Source organism: Lytechinus variegatus, chromosome 11 (genome assembly GCF_018143015.1).
Source record: "Lytechinus variegatus isolate NC3 chromosome 11, Lvar_3.0, whole genome shotgun sequence".
Classification (NCBI taxonomy): domain Eukaryota; kingdom Metazoa; phylum Echinodermata; class Echinoidea; order Temnopleuroida; family Toxopneustidae; genus Lytechinus; species Lytechinus variegatus.
Genome location: NC_054750.1, coordinates 25,625,710 through 25,639,569, shown reverse-complemented (window position 1 = coordinate 25,639,569; position 13,860 = coordinate 25,625,710).

The following is a 13,860-nucleotide window of genomic DNA, read 5'->3' as shown; positions in this document are numbered from 1 at the left end:
GAAAATACAGCGAGGATAACACTTCAACGATTGAAAAGAGACTCTTTTTCATAAAATTGATTAATAACTTCATGTACATTTATGAATTCGTTACACAAGATATTATCATGTTATTTGTTCAGTAGATAATATGAACCTAGAAATGGGAGGGATATAGAAAAGGCTGAAGAAAAAGAAGTGTATGAAGAGGAAGAAGAAGAAGAAGGAGAGGAAAATGAATGTGAAGATGAAGAAGAAGAAAAAGAAGCGTAAGAAGAGGAAGGATGAGAAGAAAAAGAAGTGAAGATGACGATGAAGAAAAAGATGATAAAGAAGAAGAAGAAGTGTAAGAAGAGGGAGGATGAGAAGAAGAAAAAGAAGATGACGATGAAGAAGATGATGATGAAGATGGAGAAGAAGAACGAGAGGAAGAGGATAAAGAAATAGAAACAAGACAGAAATAAATAAAAGAAAAAATAAGAGGGAAAGAAATAAGAAGTAGTGGACGGACAAGCAAAATAAAAAAAAAACATAATAAAAAGGACGAGATTGAAGATGAAGAAAAAAGCAAAAGACGCGACAAAGAAATAAAAGCCAAATATGCAAATGTTCATTATCTACAAATCACTTGAACTGTATTTTTCATTAGCTTCACATTCATAATCATAAATCTGATAAACCATGTAAACGTTAGTGCTCAATCACTGCTCTTTGACTTAATATTTTTGTAATATGGATTGACGGGAGGGATGAATGGGACACGGAGGGGGGGGGGGGGGGTAGTAGAGTGAATTGTGATATCCTGCGATACATTTTGTTTGTATTTAAAATTGTAGATCCTCAGTTAAAGTGGAATAAACTGAAGTGAACTATACAGTTGCCACAGTTGCGCCGTGTTCAGGTGGATGGATGCAGAGCTTTGGAAAACAAAACGGATTTACCCCATCTACGTCGTTGTATATACAGGTATGACATTGGGGACGCGTTCAATGCTCTGGAGAGAATCAATCGTCAACCCCTTCGTGGATTCTACTAATTACTTCTCCTTGGGAAGTATTTAATAATGAGATTGCCTCCATTGTTTTTTTAATGACTCCATTGTTGACGAACAAGTAGAAAACTCCTGCTGAATTAAATCTCCATTACTATGTTTCGGATGTTTTTATTTTCATTTTCTGGCCCTTTCTCCCCGTTCCTTGTTCACTTCATTTCATTTTCCACATTCGAAGACGAGATAAGGGGGGGGGGGCCTATATCAGATCATTGAGTACACATTTTTCACATATAGCAATTATCTAAAACCTATTAATTTTCAATTTTGGCAAACGTGTAACTTGATCATCACATCTGTATATATTGTGGTACACAGCAACTTCTTGTGCTTGTTCGTAACTTTATTATGAAACGTCACTGGTGGGTTGTATTATAAAGCTGTTTGTGACTATTCGAAGAAATTAAGAAATACTTTATAGCATCAACCTGTAAAGGTAAAAATGGATACTTTATAGCATCAACCTGTATAGGTAAAAATGGATACTTTATAGCATTAACCTGTATAGGTAAAAATGGTTAAATTTCAGATAGACATTATTTTGTCCTGTAAACCAATTTCATTTTAGCACTGATAATATTAAATAATAATCTATTTAGAGGCGCACTATCGTTACTACCCTGATTTTATCCTAAGCGATATCGTTTCCAGAAATAAATTAAGCCAGAAATAAATTAAACAAAAGGTGTATAATAATGGGAGATTTTAATTATGATCTTTTATCGAGCAATATTAATACTTCCACACATGAATTTTTAGAGACATTTCTCTCTGCTTCCTTCCTTCCACTCATTTCTAAACCCACTAGAATAACCAGAACTTCAGCAACTCTCATTGATAACTTCTTTTCAAATATACATTCAGAGTTTAATGCTGGAATCGTTCTGTCAGATATATCTGATCATTTTTCGATATTTATGCATTACACTGATAAATTTCAACCAAAGAATACCCCAGTGATTTCACAAAAAGACGCGTGTTTAGTGATGAAAACATTAATCGTTTGAAGTTAAGCCTTGAGGAAGAAACTTGGCATGATGTATTTAATAACGAAGATGTTAATCATTCGTATGTTAATTTCATTAACATTTTCATGTCTCACGTAAATCGAAATATTCCTTTTTCTACACATAAGTCTAAAAATTATAAGAAGTCGCCAAGACTTCCTTGGATTACGAATTCGATTCTGCGATCGATAAATCGAAAAAAATAGGTTGTACTATAAACATATGTCTAAATGTACTGATCAAACAAGGATTCAATATACAAGTTATAAGAATGTACTTACAAGTGTCATTCGCACAGCAAAAAAGGTATATTATCATGACCAATTTAATCGCTGTCAAAATGATCTAAGGCGAACATGGAAGATAATTAATTCTACCTTCACAATGGATCAAAGCATCCTAGGATTACTAAGCTTAGGCATGATAATGCTATAATTGAGAATACAGTTCAAATGGCAAATATATTTAACAATTATTTTTCCTGTAGTTTTAGGTTTTTAACGCTAGCCATATACACCAACAGATCACTCTTTTCATAACTATCTGACTGATAGAAACGAAAGTTCTTTATTTTCTCTCTCCTACCTACCCACAAGAAATAATCAAAATAATATATGGGCTGAAATTGAATAAGAGTGCAGGATTTGATGGAATCGAAACAACCTTCTGCAAAAAACTATGAATTATATTGTTCATCCTCTTGTTCATATATTCAATCTGTCTTTATCATCTGGAAATATTCCAGAATCAATGAAAATATCGAAAATAATTCCTGTTTTCAAAAAGGGTGATAGAGAGCTAAAAAATAATTATAGACCCATTTCATTGCTAACAACTTTGTCCAAAATCCTTGAGAAGTTGGTCCACATTCGTACAATAAATTTCTTTCATAAGCACAATATTCTTTCTAATACTCAATATGGCTTCCGAGAAAGAGTAGCACTACTCATGCAATACTTTCCTTAGTTCAAAAGGTTGCCAAAGAAAGTGACCAGTCTTCTAGTACGGTTGGTTTGTTCATAGATTTTTCTAAAGCATTTGATACTGTTGATCACGACATCCTTCTTTTCAAACTATCACATTACGGCATTCGGGGGAAAACCATTGATATGGTTTAGGAATTATCTTAAAGGGCGTTCCCAGTTTCGTTTCAATAATGACAATTTCTCTGAACACAAGCCTGTCCTTTGCGGAGTTCCACAGGGCAGTATTCTTGGTCCACTTTTGTTTATAATTTATATAAATGACATTGAAAAGTCGTCTAGGCTACTTCAATTCATTCTTTTTGCTGATGATTCAAACATATTTTTCTCACATCATGATCCAAAACAATTGACGCAAATGTAAAATCAAGAACTTAAAAACGTTGCAAATTGGATAAAAGCAAACAAATTATCACTAAACCTTGATAAAACTAGTTATATGCTGTTTAGTAATAAATTTGAAGCTTTACCAAGTGATGTAATTTTTGATGGTACTGTCATCCAAAGGGTCCGATCCACTCGATTCCTTGGACTAATCATAGATGACAAGCTTTCTTGGAAACCGCACATTGATAATGTCTGCAAAATCATGGCTCGAAATACTGGCATCCTTGGTAAATTAAAACAATTCTTACCACACACTATTATGCTATCCTTGTATTCTACATTAATCCTCCCTTACTTAAATTATGGACTTATCGCTTGGGGTAATGCAACAAATTGGCTGATCGATAGAATATTTATATTGCAAAAAAGAGCTATTCGTGTAATAAATAATGCAGATTTCCGGGCACATACAAATAATCTATTCTTAAAAAATAAAATTCTGAAAATTAAAGAATTGTACACTTTTCAACTTGGACAGTTTATGTTCAAGCTCAATACTAAACAACTACCTTTGCCTCTCATTGATATGTTTTTAAAAAATAGTTCGATTCATAGTCACTTCACTCGCCAAGCAAACTCTTTTCATTTGCCATTGAACAGGACATCATTTGCTCAAAAAACGTTTATATTTATGGGTCCTAAACTATGGAATTCATTTACAATTGATATAAACAATGCAATTCTATACAAATGTCAAAAAACGACTTAAATTATTTCTCCTGAATTATTACTAAAATATATTCCATTCATCAATTTCAAATTAGGCCTTCAGTGTTAAGTGGAAAACCTTTAATAATTTGTATATACTGTGAATGATTCATATATATATTTTTTAAAATATGATGCATATGATTTGTATAATAATGTATATATTCCATAATGTAAATATTGTTACGTTTTTGTTTGTTTGTTTTATTTCGTTTTTTACAAAAAAAGGCAATTCAGTTGCTATAAAAAAGTAATTAAAACAATAAGGGGGGCCTACATTTTACAAGCTCTGCTTTTTAGTTGGCCCTCCCTCCCTTTCAAATATTTATATATCTCGATCTGATGACTGTCTATTGTAATTTTAGAATGTAATTTATTTTTTTTTGTATGTACTTCAAATGTGATTGTAATATGTTACTATGTCAATTGAATTATAATTGTAAATATGAAATTGAAAGTGGAAAATAAATAATTGAATTGAATTGAAAAAATCACTTTAAGCCGAGTATCTCATATCTCACCTGTGTTGAGCGCAGCAAAGTATGGAAAAGAGATTCTAAAATCACCCGACTTCAGAATTCAGCAGCTCGCATTGTTTCTCTGTCAAATAAACACGATCACATCACTCCTGTTCTAAAAGACCTCCATTGGTTGCCAATAAAGGATCGCATAGTTTTCAAAAATTCTACTTCTGGTTTATCATTATCTTCAATGGATCCGCATTCACTATCAACCTATACGCACACTGCGACCATCCCAATCAAATCTCTTACACATTTCACTATCTAAGAAATCCAGGGGCGATCGAGCCTTTGCTCATGCCGGATCAGCCCTGTGAAACTCACTACCACAGGAGCTGAAGAACTCAATCTCTGCAACATCCTGTATGCGCACCCTAAAATTGCAATTGTTCACCAGAAGGTACTAGGTTTGAAGACAAACATTTTTCCTCATTTGTAATTTGCCCATTCTTGTACTTTTCTAAGTTCTCTTGACCTTTATGTTTTGCTCTCTTCTAAGCGCCTTGAGCATTTAATAAAAATGGAAGAGACGCTATAGTGGAGCGTTGTGGCCCAGTGGATTAGTCTTCGGACTTTGAAACAGAGGGTCGTGGGTTCGAATCCCAGCCATGGAGTAATTTCCTTCAGCAAGAAACTGATCCACAATGTGCTGCACTCAACCCAGGTGAGGTAAATGGGTATACCGGTAGGAAGTAATTCCTTAAAAAGCTGTGTGCGGTTTGAACGCCTAACTTAGCCAGGTAATATAGGAGCGCCTTGAGCACCTAACAATGAGGATATGTGCGCAATATAAATACCCTATATATTATTATTATATAAATCATATGTATTATTATTATTATTTTAAAAGAAATTAACGCCGTAGCTGGGATTCGGGCACAAGAGCACAGCGTTTTCAACACATACGGTTACTTCATTAATTTGAAATATATTACTTGCCACAAAATTTGTTTTATCGTTGGAAATACAAATAACAATTTCTAAGTAATAAAAATAGTGGTGTTTTTTTTTATATAAATCGCACACTCCGAAGACGCTCATGGCGTCTGCCCAGTTTGTTATATTGATTGTCGGGTGAACTGTGAACATCCGATTTGCAGCTTATAAAATCTTGAAGTGTTCTGAAAGATGTTTAAGTCATATACCCAACATTAAGATCATCTTAAGGAGCACTCGAGTTTACCGCTAAGATTCAGAATCAATGCTGCAAGAAATAAAAGTATTTTTGCGAGTGATAGGTAGCACTCGAGTTTACCGCTCATTGGATTCACAATCACTGCTGCAAGAATTGAAAGTATTTTTGCTAGTGATGGGTAACGATAGAATCAATACAAATAGAGAGACAGGGAGTAACGACATTTAGATAAATATATTGATAGATAGCCTAAAGATAGAGTAGTTGCTTTTTATGTATGCTATTTACAACAGTAATTTCAACCCTAACCAGATTGATCAACCAAAACAATGTTTAGCAGTAAAGTATAAAAAAGCGGTAGAATATTCATGTAATTGTGTTTCATTACAAATCCGACGAATATATGTGAACAGTAGCATATGTTGTATTTATCACGTTTATCTTCTTTTATATTTCAATATATATTGTGCGCTATCACAAGAGAATAGATGTAAAATCAAATCAAGAGATTAAAAATCATATTGGCGATATTATGTTGAGCGATTCTAGAAAAGCGCGTTTTCGAAATTCGGCATTCTGCTTGTGTTTGTGCGCGACACGCCCACGTCCCGCCTTTATTCACATCATACTATATAAGCACTCATCGCAACAAAAATCTATAATGGTATATTTCTGGAATATAGTCCGAATTAATTATTTAGTATGGAATTACACAAAAAAATGTGTGCATCCGTCACTTGGTTCAGTTTACCAAAGGCGAAACTAAACCGAACCGGCCGGCAACACGTGGAGGAAAACCTGTTCGACACCGGCGGCAGACATCATCAACTTTGGTGTTCCATTCTCAGATTCCTTGGAAGTTCTGTTAAGTCTAGCCAGGTTCTGACGAAGACAATACAGTGAACACACACCCAGCAACAGCTGATAGAATTTTCAAATGAGAAAAAGAACTTTCCATCCCTTTTCTTAGTTTAGTTTCTTTGTGCTGTTAGAAGACAAATATAGCGACTCGTCACCTGGTTTTCGTCACCACTGCCGAGCCGCAACAAGTGGGTGCCGGGCGTGGGAAAGGGAAACAAGAAAAATACGAGAAAGAACGAGAAAAGGATGCCGTCTCTTCCTCTTCCAGTCCTTGTCAGTTTGCTTTGTCTTGATTTTTCGAGATGATAATGTATCTATCCCCTGGGAGATAAAAGTACATTTGTACTATTGAGTAATCCATTCGCCCCAAAAGGGTGCCGAAGAATAGGCCCCAGACGCTCGGCTTCTTTCGTCTCGGTGTGGAACCGCGCGTCTTCCGTGGTGCGTTAGCTACTGGTAGTACACTTCTTGTTGCGATGAAAACGAAGATCAAGGGAAAACAATGATGGGGATCAAGTGTTTGGAGGTAAATACGAGAAACAAGGGGAATTATAAGGGATTGGAGAAGCGGGCCACGTACCAACGAGACATAAGTACATATCTGCAGGCTGCCGGGCACAGCGCTTGAATATTACTTAGTTTAGCTGACCCGCCATTCGTAAAGACGCAGACAGCACCAAGTGGCTGGGTTTTATTTGGATATATAGTCTGTGATGGATTATAGGCTGTGAGATAGTTTCTCTCTAGACTAATGCATTCTTATGTGCAAGAGAGATGTACAATATCTGCGCTAAACTGTTTGCAAATGTTCAAGGAAGTATGACTTTGAAAAAAAAAGCACGGTGCGCGCTAGACGAAGAAAAAAAAACACAACACACGTCTTGTCTTTCCGTATTTTCCAGACAATACAGATAAAAATAAAAGTTTCCCTTAAAAAGTCTTTGTCATAATTATAATATCTGAAATATGATTTAATAAAATAATCTTATCAATCAATTCAAAGCTTATAATAAGCGGATCAATCGACTTTATCAGCACAAATCGTTTAATTTTTTTTAAATTTAACCTGTTCGACGTGCAATGTTGGTCTAATAAAACTCATGAGCAAGAATATGATAACTAAGCTATAATATTGAAATGTAGGATATAATTATTATCTGCATGGCATGTGTTCCCTAATATGAACTATGGAGCTTAAAGGAACATATCATGTATACACAGCAGCGTTTCCAAAGATCCAAAACAAATTTCCCGAAACTGAATCCCAAATTTCCCAAACTTCATAGACATTTCCTGGAATTTTCAAGTTTGATTTTTTTAACGAGAATTGGGCATTAATACAGCGAGCCTAAATTTGATCCAGGTGACCCAAAATCAAGGAATTTAACTTTTTTTCACACCCTCTTTGAAAATAGATACAAGATTACAAAATGCGAACGCGGAGCACGAGCGGAAAATTTTGAGCTGCGTATCGAGGTAAACAATTTTTTTTTAATATAACATGAGTATTAGAAGTTACAACGTTTAATTGTTGTTTGATTGCTATTTTCGGATTACCCGAGATTACCTGGAATTTTTTAATTACCCGAAAATTACCTGAAAATTATCCGCGTTACCAGGAATTTGGATAAATTTCTTTCAAAGTGGAAGAAACACTGATACACATAGAATAATCACTACCAGAAAATCGACCTGTGTCCCACAAAACACTTGGTGCAAAATTCGTTCACTCTTTGGGTGAAAATTTCAACAAACTACTTCATAGCAAACTGTGAAGATACAATCAACGTTTTGCGATGACTCTAATTGAATGATACTTCATAAGTTTAGGACAAAGACACCTCGACTTTAGACTGCCATCATGGCCATAGGGAATTCAATAGCGAGAACGTTCGAAAACTCGACATTTTCAATACCATTCACCAATTGCAATGTATTTTGTATCATCATAGCCATGCTACTGGTGTGTTTTGTAATCCAACGACATCATTTAGGATGTGTATGGTATTATTATTTTTTAATTGGGCTCGTTGAGTTTGTTTCTGTTTATGGTAACTCCGGTAGGAACTCGTCAGGACAGCGTTTTGCTGGTAAACGCCAAGCTGGTATATAACCAATTACCGAGGAAATAATCAGTCGTAGTAGCTGACCTCTAGACGACAGATATTGCTCTCGGATCTTTTTTTTTATCAAGGTGGAGATAATGGCAGAGTGGGGATTCGAACTCACGACCTTACGATTGTGGGTTAAATGCTCTAACCACTGGACCACACGGCTATGTTAGAACAATCTGGGAGTAGGTAACACAAATCAGAGTCAACGATGATAATTCACGAAAGATATGCTATCGAAGAATACTCCTTAAGAAATTTGGAAGTTGACTGAAGGAAGAAGAGAAAAGAAAAAATAAAATTTGGAAAGTGAATTTACCCCCCACCATATTACTGAATAAGCAAAAGCAAAAAAAAAAAAAAAAGATATAGGTATTCCAAGTAGGCTCATCACACCATGAAAACACATGCTCAGGACTAACCAACTCGTCATAATGGTCATGAAGATGAGAGAATCAATGCCATATCTCGGTTAAGACATATTTACTTGTGAAATGAAAGTCCCGCACATTTCTCTTATAATCTAAATCTTTGATTTTCTTTTTACCCCGGTATCATCGTGATCGGTGCTTGTCATCGCCATCTTTCGCAATGATCGATGTCTTTGATAAGAATAATTAGCATAACATGCCTGATCAGTATGACCATGATAACTCATCCAGGTTAGCAAACAAAAGAACGTAATAGATTATACGTGTGAATCAATGGTTTACATGCATATTGCCATTCTTCGAGTGAAAAAGGAGAAAGCAATCGCGGCATCATCTGTTTGACCGGCGCTCGCAAGTCTATGTGTCCTGCTTGAACCAAATAGAGTAAAAAGTCAATACTAGATCCACGTAAGCATGGTAAGAAAGGAGAAAAGAAAACCGCGTTAAACAAGCTAGCTCAAGCTATACGAATGGGGCCGGTGCGTTAAGTCAATAAAGGATAACCTAGATAAGATCAGGTTCATTTGAAAATCATTTTGAAAATATGATGCGATCTGATATTTGCATAAAGAAGTTTGGTTACAAATAATTTAGCTGAATTGGACGGCCTCTGAAGCTAGCAAGTTTTAGAACGTTTGTTCTCTGCATGTTAATAGCGTATTTTAGCATACAATTCACACTATTGAAAATGCCCGTCAAATCATAGTGGACAGATTAGGGGTCATTGTCGAAAGCTGGTGGACGGGGACAACACATCGTCTTAAGATTCGAAGATTCGGAACGAACAAAAATGGGAAATATGCCATTTGTCAAGCGTCCAGGACGACACTGCTGTTTTTATTCACCGATTTTCGACAAAGGCTGCTTGGTTATGAAGTGCTTTTGACACAATAAAAACATATCTTCGATATAGAAAGTGTTTATGAAGTGATTGCTAAAGTGCTCTAAGGACGGGGAATGGTAAAGTAACAAGCAAGAGATCTGGCGCGCGCGCGAGAGAAATATCGTTTAATAAACCCATCCTCCAATTAGCCGCCTAAGAGTAATGCGGATAATTCAATAAAAATTGCGTTCACAAACTCCGAAAATAATCCGCACTATTTTTACGAGTGCCCGTCTTGAAAAAGGCGGATAATCGTCATGACAACTGGACACGCCCCCTCCGATGCGGTGGCGTTGGAAAAGGGTGACCTTGTGACCGCACCATGGCAATTATCCGCACTATTTGGAAATGCGTTCATAAAGTCAAAATCTGGTCCTGATGCTGCTATTATGCGGATAATAGCAGCATCAAAATAATGCGGATAACTCTGGTCCTCCGATTTTATGACCAAATTATGCTGCTATTTTTAATAGCTGCATAATTGGGTTTATGAAAGGGGTATAATATTCTCAGATGTTATTCTCTGACGCCCTCAGTTTGACTAACCGATGGTAAAGCTTCCTGATTCGAGGAAGCATCCGGAAATTTGAATTTGATGGTTCTCCTGGGAAATAATGACAGAAACACATTCCGAAATAAATCATGTGCACATGATATCCAGCTCATTCCCGCCATTGGGAGTTATACTGACATTCAAATCCACATTTCATTCTACATGTTTTATCGAAAAGCGAAATAAGAATCGGAGGACATCTTGAAACAGTTCGGAAGCAGTCCGTGACTGTCGGGATGTCGTGCTTTATAAACCTTGAAGTTTGGGAAGTGAAACTTGGACATGACATTTATTCAATATCTGTTTTCGAATGTCTTTACCATGTATTATATGTGCCACGATCATGATGATTTAGGGCTACATCGATTCTATTATTAGGCGAGACAGAAAAGGTCGAGGCGAGAACTTCAACAAGCTTAAAAACCTGTAATTAGATTTTGTAAATCTAACAATGATTGATTTAAAAGTTTGAATTTGTTGTCAGATAAAATGAAAGAATTAATCATTGAACATATTTTAAGAGAAAATCCTCTCTACGAGTCTGAAAGGTATGGCTCATGTAACATAACCATGATAACATGCAATCAATAAACATTTGCACTCGATTATTTTTACAATTTACAAGCTATTTCCAATGTGACCTTTAATAACAACAATATCTGGATTAATAAAGCGCGTTTGCCTGATATTACCCCGTCTTTAGCTGCGGTGACCACATAGGTACTCCAGCATTCTCCGAGGAATTTCTTCCGACCGGGTACCCATTCACCACACCTGGGTTGAGTGCAGTACAATGCAGGAAATTTCTTGCCGTAGGAAAACCACGCCATGGCTGGGAATCGAACCCACGTCCCTCAGATTGAAAGACGAGAGTCATAACCACTAGACCACGACGCCCCCTTGCAACCTTATAGCAGCATCATGAAACAACTAGAGAGCATAAATTTTAAATGCTACGAATACATGTAATTTAAGATCATGACAAAGACATTTGCTGCTTGTCGATTACCCGTGTTATGGCAAATTAAGGGCAACACCAGAATGCTTTTTAATTATGTTATTGTTTGTTTGTCTGTTTATTGTTGGGCGGGGGGGGGGGTCAAAACCCCAGCACAACGACTTAATTGTGACATATATTTTTTTTCAGTTGAATGACTGTGGAAATGCATGATTACGCCTACATGGCTTAAACCTCTTAATTTTAAATTCCTCTTCTTTTTTTTGTTCATTTTCTCACCCTTTCATTGTTTTCACTACTTGAGAAATAAAAAAAGGGGAGGGGGTGTCAAGCCCCCACTGGCACCGCTCCTGTTGCTTTCTCTCCCTACATTTTAATGACGATAATGAAAATGAGGATTTGTACAATTCATATTTATCTGATACAAAATTATGCGCGCATGCGTGGTTGAGATAATGATGTCGAGATACACGAATAAGAACGTTTTACGCGTTTTGCCACGTCGTTTATTACATTATGAACTTTACAGAAGTTGTTCGACATTTTAAACAAGTGTTTGAAATCTTTAAGCCACTTAGTTTTTTCTTAAAAAGATTATCTTCAATTAAAAAAGGATTTAAACTGTAAAGAAGTTATCGTATATTTCATGAAATAAACAGTTGTATAACAAATTTAAACAACATTTTTACTGTGTAATGATGTTACAAGCAATGTAATTGATGCCTGGATACATACTCTTTTATGTTTGGTGCTATCATTATGATTATCCGTTTTTTGTGTTTTCTCTGTTGTCCGATCCACGGAGAATCGTCATTCGTGCTTTCGTCACACCGACTCCAGACCGATCAAAACTATTACGTTATTTCCAATGAACTACCATCGGTCGGTTTGGAGTCCTTATCGTCGGTAGGACTGTAACATAAAGGTTCAGGGTTACTTCATTTCCCAGTCCAACTATAGCTGTAGCTCGCGCGTGCACGGTCAAATGTAATTAACCACATTGTCGGTTTTGGCGCCAAATAAATGTTCAAATATCCTTGTTATTGCGTAATCCTATACCCTTCTCTCTCAATGACGTTTGTAATATTTATTCAAGGATGATCTCGTATTTCACGAGAGAAGGATAGGCTCGTTGATTGTTTGTGAAAGATGGAAATTGAAAATTACCGAAATGCCCAAGAAAACGTCCTCGACCATGTTGTTTGGGATTAATCTCGTTTGCTTTTGTTTTTAGAAATTTAGAGCTATCTATTTTGGTCAGAAAAATTATAATGAAGAAACAGCAAATGATATTTAATGCTGACTGAATGTTGATGATGACGCTGAAACATTGACTTTGTTTGTTGAGGGTTGTTTTTTTTTATAAAGAAAACAAATGATATCTATATCACTGTATATTCGAATTAATGAATCATTGAACACATTATACAAACGTCAAACAATAGACATAATACTTCTACCGCTCATATCAATATAGGGCTAATACACATACTATTTGTCAGTGGCGTGATGAGCCCCCCCAAAAAATACAAAATACAAAAATAAAAATAAGGAGAATAAACACGATGAGACAAAATTTCGAAAAATATCGTGAGAGAGCAAAAAATCTATTCTTGAAACGAAATTCTATTTTTTTTATTTGATATGTTAGTCAGGAAATATTATCATATTCCATCCCTTTTCACCCAACAATTACAATAGCACGAGTGCTGTTAATACGAAATCTTGGAATTATAATGATTGTGCTTTGTTCTGATGACAAAAAAATATGATGATGAAAACCAAAGGACATAAATCAAAGTTAAAAGAATGAAAACTACTTTTTGACTTTGTTTAGCATAAATTATAGTTGTAAAGTTTTAAATAAAGTTATGGAAATGCTGCATGGTTGGAGAGCGAGATAAGACCTGTGGAATGTCAGTTCACAACCATGTTAGCGGGATGATGGCGGCTAATTAAATGGATCCCGGTCATGAACCTTTCTCTACTAAGTAGACAGAATGTCTGCGCTGGAAATGTCCAGTTTACTGACGAATAATTGGGCTAATTAAGCCCAAAACAAGGTGTTCGAACGTGACTTGTCGACGGACGAAATCATGCATTAGAACAACAGAACAACAAATATTAATCAAGGTTTAATTAACGAGGAGGAGTTGGAGTTGAAGTTGGTTACATGATTAGAGGGTGGGTTGACTTCGCACCCCTTTCATGCAAATAGGAACCCTTGGTGCCAGGTTCTTAAGCTCCGGGATTAAGATGGGCATGATGGGTGATGCTGATGATGAGTGAATG